At 38.4% G+C, this 7,490-nt stretch overlaps 1 non-coding gene across 1 annotated transcript; it reads right to left on the bottom strand.

Annotated features, from left to right (window-relative positions):
- Positions 1 to 2,553: 2,553 nt before the first annotated feature.
- Positions 2,554 to 2,637, bottom strand: LOC138814342 (small nucleolar RNA SNORD35). Its single transcript, XR_011367932.1, has one exon. It is a non-coding gene; the product is annotated as a small nucleolar RNA SNORD35 (small nucleolar RNA).
- Between the last annotated feature and the right edge of the window lie 4,853 nt (positions 2,638 to 7,490).

Consider the following 7,490-nt stretch of genomic DNA (forward strand, 5'->3'; position numbering starts at 1 on the left):
GATGAACATAAGTGTTGCCTACAATGTTTAGAAGCTCTGAGAGCAATCTGTACCAATTTGATAGTCACATCTTAGTTTAATTTGAGGAATTCTTTGAACAAAGTAGTTACTCTCATTCATTCCTCTGGTTATGTTAGAGTCATATCAAATTCCTAAAAAGACTTCCTAAATTTTCATTCTAATATGTATATTTTATGCTTCCTCCAGTGTAATATGTCCTTTATGCTATCATTCTTCTGAATGAGTACACTATCTACTGTGCTTCTTCCTTTCTTTTTCCTGTCTCAATTATTCTTCCTACCTATGCTATATTGCTTCTTGCATATCATTATATTCTTAAGGCTACTAGTATCTGAACGTTATGCTGTGAAATGTTCCCATGCTTTCATTATGGTACCTCGAGTCTACTCTCTGGCATCACTGTCTATTTCTCCTCACATATTTTCTATTTTGCTATATTACATGCATTTCTTCAGAAAATCTCTCCTTCTCTCTCTTCCTTCATTAAGAATTTTAGAGCAGGATGTTAATATGTTTCAGTTTCCCAGAGGAGTCTTTGAATGTATTTTTTAGGGAAGAAATGTGTGTGCATCAACATAACTAGAGCTGTCCATATGAGCAGCTAGAGCAACAGTTTGCTTATTGATCATTATTTCTTATTGAAAACCAAAAGTACAGAGTTCCAAGAAGCGCCTTGTCATCCCAGTCTCTAAGAATCCTCACTGTTACTGGTTGAGAAACGGAACCATTTATAAGAAGAGAAAAAGCTCCTCAAAGAGAGGACAAAATATTAGATAGGCTCAGACTCTGTATCTCTCAATGTTCTTTAAAATTCTACGAGAACTGGCCTGATTCAGAAGAGCCTCTTAAATAATCAGAAGTGTTGAGGAGCTTGAAGTGGGAATATTGTCAAGTCACCACTGCATTATACAGTCAGGACTCCAAAGGACAAGCAAGCTCATTTCGCTGAGTCCAGAGATCTTGATGTCATTCAGTGCTGTAACTGTGGGTCAATGGAGTGATGTCACTGACTCATGCATCACAGAGACACACACAACACTGTCTGTAATTTTGCTGGGCCATTGCTGGAAAACATAAAAGCATCTGCCCAGAGACAGAAATGTGTGGAAGCCAAACCGGTCATTCTTTTTACAGTGACTCAAAGAAAAGAGTGCTCAATGTTCTGTAAGCATTTGCTTTTGTCTTGAATGCCATTTCTGGATTAGTGTGTATACAACAAAAGGGTAGTGTGTATACAACAAAAGGGTACTGATGAATTTTACTACCATAAAGCTTCAATGAGAACCAAAATAGCCTAACTAAACAAAAGAAATGAGTGTTAGACTACCATGTCAAATGTCTGCATCAAGCATTATGAAGACTTATTTGTTGTCCACTAGAGAAGTAGGAACAAGGAAACTTCAGATCCAATAACTTTTGGCCCTTTATGAAGTGTAAACTTACCACTTTGTGCTAATAATAAAAAGATAGTTGCCCTTATACATTCAACATACACTGATAGTAAAGGAAGTAAGTATTGAGTAATTACTAAGGAAAGAGGCTAAGGTACAAGGGACCTGTTCCCGGGCTCTCAGTGAAATAAAATGGATGTTTACCTTGTCAAAGAGGACAACTTACCAGAATTATTCTGATCTCATGTCTTTTGTCCATAAGCAGAGAGCCCAATGCAAACACAACTGTAACAGTTTATGTCTAAACACTTACAAGTTACATTAAAATCACTCACACTTAGCTGAGCACCAACCATACCCTAGGCCTGTAAACTTAGCTCCTTAGAGAGCTGAGATGTGAGGACCAGGGTTCCAAGCAAGCCTGGAGCAGGACATTTATGAGTCTTTTATATGCCATTAGCCAACAAAGCCAGAAGTGTATTTGTGGTTCAAGTGGTAGAGCACTAGCTTTACACAAAAACAATGCTCAGAAACAACACCCAGACCTTGAGTTCAACTATCAGAACCCGCACCAAAACCCCCATAAAAACACAATCTTACATTCATTTCTTTAGGTGGCAAAAATGTAAATTCTCTGTGAAGTAGAGAAAGACAAAGCATATGGCCCCTCTGGGGGAAGATGAGATTCAGGGTCCTGCTCTGGAAGGGGAAGGATACTCCCAGCAGCCCTTGAGGCATGGGGCAATGAGCATCATCAAGAAGGAGATCAGGGACTTGAGCATGAGGGACTGCACATGGCTCTGGAATACAGCAAGGCCTTGCCCTTTTCTAGGCCCAGGTTCAGCAGCACCATATGGGACAGATCCTGAGCAGCAGGCCCAGGGATCACAGGTGAGATCCAGAGCCTATTCCTGCTTTTCCAGGCCCTCTCTGGGTTGGAGGGTCACACCTGCCACGTGTGGGCATCTCTTTTCTTCTGCTCACACATATTGGGCTGTTTTTCATTTGATGATTTCATTTAATGATTGTGTGACTTTAACATATTGGTGTTTCTCTCTCTCTCTCTCTCTCTCTCTCTCTCTCTCTCTCTCTCTCTCTCTCTCTCTCTCTCTCTCTCTCTCTCTCTCTCTCCCTTTTTTATCTCCTAGTATCTGCTGAGATTTGCATCATTGGCACTGCCCACAGTGGCATCCATAGACCATCGTGAGGAAAGACATCACTTGCTTATTTAAAAATGAATTTAAATACAGGATTGACATTTTCAGAGTTGGGTGGTAGGATGAAAAGGGAATTAAAAAATCAACTTACGTTTTCAATATGGAAAAAATGTGTGTGTGTGTGTGTGTGTGTGTGTGTGTGTGCGTGCGTGTGTGCAGCCCCTGGACATCAGGGCTCCAAGCTTCCTTTCTTGGCTATCTTATTCACAAGTGGCATTTTACCATTTGAGAAATACCTCCAATCCTATATTTTTACTTGTAAGTTAGAAATGGAGTCTCATAGACTTTTCTGTCCAGGCTAGTTCTGAACTGTGATCCAAGCCTTCGAAGGGAGCCAAGTTGTCTGACTTGAAAAAGAAATTCTTTTATAATAATAAATAATAGTGAATTTACTAATGGATTTCCACAAGAATGTGAAACTTTAATACATATTACTCAATGTTTTAGTCAGTATTTTTAAAAAGTAACACTTTTTCTTTATTGAGATTAAGTAATTATATAAATTTCACAATATTGTGGCATAGCGATACTTAGCTAAAGTCACTAACACATTTTAACCTTCACAATGCATCTTGTCATTGTCTTGATCTACAAAGCTTATGAATATACAGACTTTAACAAAAAACTGCTTCTTCCAAATTGGGTGATATGAACATTTCTTTCCTTTTGCTTAGTATGAGCTGTTTCCTCTTTCTCTCTCATTCCCTCCCTCCCATGACCACTCTTGAGTTGCTTAATTCACTTTCATCAATGACCAGTGCTGGCGAGGGGCCCTCTGCCTATTTGTTCACCCATTTTCCTATAGTTTTTTGCCCTCCTCCTGGCTTCCCTCAGATGTGCATGCTTATACACCATATATGGGGTCCAGAATATAGAGTCATCTAGAAATTATATGACAAGAAGAGGTTCTTTGTTTCTTGGGTCTTGTTTACATTGTCATATCTCATAAAAACACTAACACATTTTTGATATGTAATTTAGTTCAATCAAGAATAAACACCACTGGATCTTATAACATAAGCAGAAAATAAAGCAGTGGAAGAAAGGACACATAATATTTTGTCATCAGAGCCAAAGAGGTTCCCCTGAAATCTAGTGTGGCTGTTATTATCTTTTCTCTTCTTCCATTTCTATTTGGGAGTCATTAGAGATTTGGTACAATAAGATGCACAAATTGACTAATTGTGAGCGCTGGGCATTGATTTCCCCAAGGTTATATGGGAGTCAATGATGAGTCCGTCCTTTCTTCCCTTCACTTGAATTCTCCATGACAGATGTGGGTTCCATGCTTGTATCCTTAGGGACAGAGGCCAGCTACTGGTCGTCAGTCCTGAGGATGGAGGCTGAGGGTTCTTTAGACACTAAGCTTTAAAAGGTCTTTGGTTCTTGACCCCTTGGTTGTGTCTAAAGACTGAAGCAGCTCTACCCAGTAAGTACTGATGTATTTCATGGGTGAAGAGCCTTGGAAATATCACCTCTTAATCATAAATACCAGCATCATTTTTTGGGTGGCCAGATGTTATGACAGAGCACTGTAATAGTCACATGTGTGACCATCATATTTCACCAAGATTTATACATTCTTAGTTGTGTTTGGTTACAAGAATGGGTAATCATTTTTTTCTTTCTACCTATAGAATACTGGCTGTTTCCTGTTGAGGTCTTCCACAAACTGAAATACTTGCATTATTCTAAACTCTTTCTGAGTACTGCAAAAGGACTATCACAATGATAGTAAACGTCTGGACCTCAGTTATCAAAAAAGAATTAATGATATTATTTGGAGATACCTATTTTGCCCAGCTGGGACACACTGGTTGTCATGTCTGGGGATGTTCTGATGCATAAAGTGAGGCCTGTAACCTAGGTTGGTTGGCCTGGTAGGGGTAAGCTCCCAGAGGCAGAAGCCCCACTCCTGCTCTAACAGGTGGTGAGTGGGCTCATAGACCAACCAGAATGGGATTTCTGTGTACCTTCCCAGTAGGATCTGGCAACCTACTGCTTTCCAATGTGGAAAGAAACTCCTTTTGTAATACCACCACAAAAAATAAAATACTTAGGAGTTAACTGAAGATGTGAAGGACCTCTATGAGGATCACTTTAAAAACCTGAAAAAGGAAATTAAAGCAGAACTAAGCAAGTGGAAAAACCTCCCCTGCTCCTGGATTGGGATGTTTAATATCATGAAAATGGCAATATTGCCAAAGGCTATCTCCAAATTGAATGTAATACCTATTAATAGCCCAACCTCATTCTTCAATGAAATAGAAGAAGCAATCCCAAAATTCATATGGAACAATAAAAGACCCCAAATAGAAAAAAACAATTCTTAGCAGAAAGGTTACCACTGGAGGAATATCAACACAAAATTTTAAACTCTACTACAAAGCCATAATAATCAAAACAGCTTGGTACTGGCCAAGAACAGGCATGAGGACGAATGGAATAGAACTGAAGACCAGAAATGAAACCACAGACACATAGCCACCTAATATTTGACAATGGAGCAAAAAATAGTATGGGAGAAAGAGAGCCTCTTCAGTAAATGGTCCTGGAAAAATTGGTTAAACACCTGTAGAAAACTAAAGATAGATCCGTATATATCAAACTGAAACAAAATCAACCCAAATGATTCAAAAACCTTGAACTAAAAGCAGACACCATGAAAACATTACAGGAAGGAATATTCAAAACTCTAGGGCTCCTTGGCAGAGGCCAAAATTTTCTTCATAAAGACACATAAAAAAAAAGAAAGTTTGGACAAATGGCAATGCATGAAATTGCAGAGCTTCTGATGAGAAAGGACATAGCTATCAAGATCAGTAATCCCACAGACTGGGAGATTTTCACTAGCCACACAACAGAGAGGTTCTCATATCTAAAATATACCTGGAACTCAAAAAATTAAATCCCCCAACACCAAATCCTCAAAGAACAACTACCCAATTAATAAGTGGGCTAAAGACTTAAAGATAGATTCTGTGAAGAGGAAATAAGAATGGCCAATAGACACATGAAGAAATGCTCAATAGACACATGAAGAAATGCTCAATTTCTCTAGCTACAAAAGAAATGCAAATCAGAACATTGAGATTCTGCCTCACCCCAGTTAGAATGTCTATAATAAAGAAATCTAAAATCAACAGTTGTTGGAGGGGATGTGGCCAAAAGGCAATCCTATTGCATTGTTGGTGGGAGTATAAACTTGTTCAATCGATTTGGAAAGTAGTATGGAGGAGCCTCAAAAGACTCTACATAGAGCTCCCTTAGGATCCAGCAATCCCACTTTTGGGCATTTACCCAAAGGATCACAAACAAGGTCATACCAAAGCTACCAGCACAACCATGTTTATCTCAACATTATTCACCATAGGTAAGATATAGAACGAACCCTGATGCCCCTCATTAGATGAATGGATCAAGAAAATATGGTGTATATATACATTGGAATTCTATGCCTACATCAGAAAGAATGATATTGTCCCATTTGTTAGGAGATGGAAAGACATGGAAAAATTATATTAAGTGAAGTAAGCCAGGCCCAAAGAAACACAGGTCTCATGGTTTCCTTTTTTTGCAATGAAAAGACATGTTTAAGACAAGAAGAGAAGGTGAAAGGCCATATACATATGACCATATGTGATGGTGTTAAGTGAAATGGAGCCCAACACAGGGACACAAGTGTTCTTTTTTTTCTTGATATTATTTTTAATATACTTATAATGCATTATATGACTCTTTCGTTTCTTTTGTATCTTCTTCTCCCACGGTATAACCCCTGTGTTCATTGTATTTGATTCAGGTGTTCTGAATCTTGTATATACATTTTTGTAATTTGGGGAAGGTATAAAGTGGAATGCTTAAATGGGGATGCAGTTTGACCCATTGTGACGATGAGATGTACAGGACACTTACAGGAGGGGGAGGGATGGGGAGAGGGGCAGTGAGAGATGTTGGCAGGTGGGAGGGAAGAGATGGAGGAGGTAACAATGCTGGATAGGAAATGTACTCAGTACCTTTCCCATATAACTGTAACCCAACTGTACATATAGTATTTTTACAATGAAAAATATTTTTTCTGACTTTGATTAGATATTTACTTCAATGTAAACCCTAATTTATATTACTCAATTCTTTTTTGTTGTTGTTGTTATTCTTAGTGCTTTAACTCTGGCCCTAGGCACTGTCCCTCATCTCTTTAGCTCAAGGGAAGTACTCTACCACTTCAGACACAGTGCAACATCTGGTTTTCTGAGTGGTTTATTGGAGATAAAAATCTCCCAAAGTTTCTTGCTCAGGCTGTCTGTGAACCTTGATCTTAAGATGTCAGTCTCCTTAGTAAGTAGGATTATAGAAATGAGACACTGGCACCTGGCTATTGCTCAATACTTTTTATGCTAAAAGGCCAATGTTTGACTGTTCCTACCTAAAAGTTGTTTTCATTCAAATATTACCTGATGAACCTTAGATGAGTGATACATAACGTGATGTATTTAGATGCATTTTGTAAACAGCAAAAGCAATGGTCTGAGCTTCCTCAAGTTTGTTAAGTTTGGACTCTTGTTGGGAGCTGACAGTAAAGGTTAAAGATCATCTTGACCCTGGTGCTCACTTAAAGGCACATAAAGGAATTGGTTTACTTAAAAACATCAGGTCCCCAGGATGGATTTCTATGTCTGCAGAGTTGTTTTACTTTCTACTAGTTGACCTTGTCATGTTTTTTTACTGAACTCTGTTTTTATTGAAATTTTCTTTGTTTTTCTAGACTATTGTAACCTTATGTTACCTCTTGACTTCTATCAGTATATATTAGGGAAAGTTAAAAATAAACGGTGCTACAGTCATTTTTTTCATTTAATTT

The sequence above is a fragment of the Dipodomys merriami genome, unplaced genomic scaffold, assembly GCF_024711535.1.
Source record: "Dipodomys merriami isolate MVZ:Mamm:240054 unplaced genomic scaffold, mDipMer1.0.p SCAF_6, whole genome shotgun sequence".
NCBI classification, from domain to species: Eukaryota; Metazoa; Chordata; class Mammalia; order Rodentia; family Heteromyidae; genus Dipodomys; species Dipodomys merriami.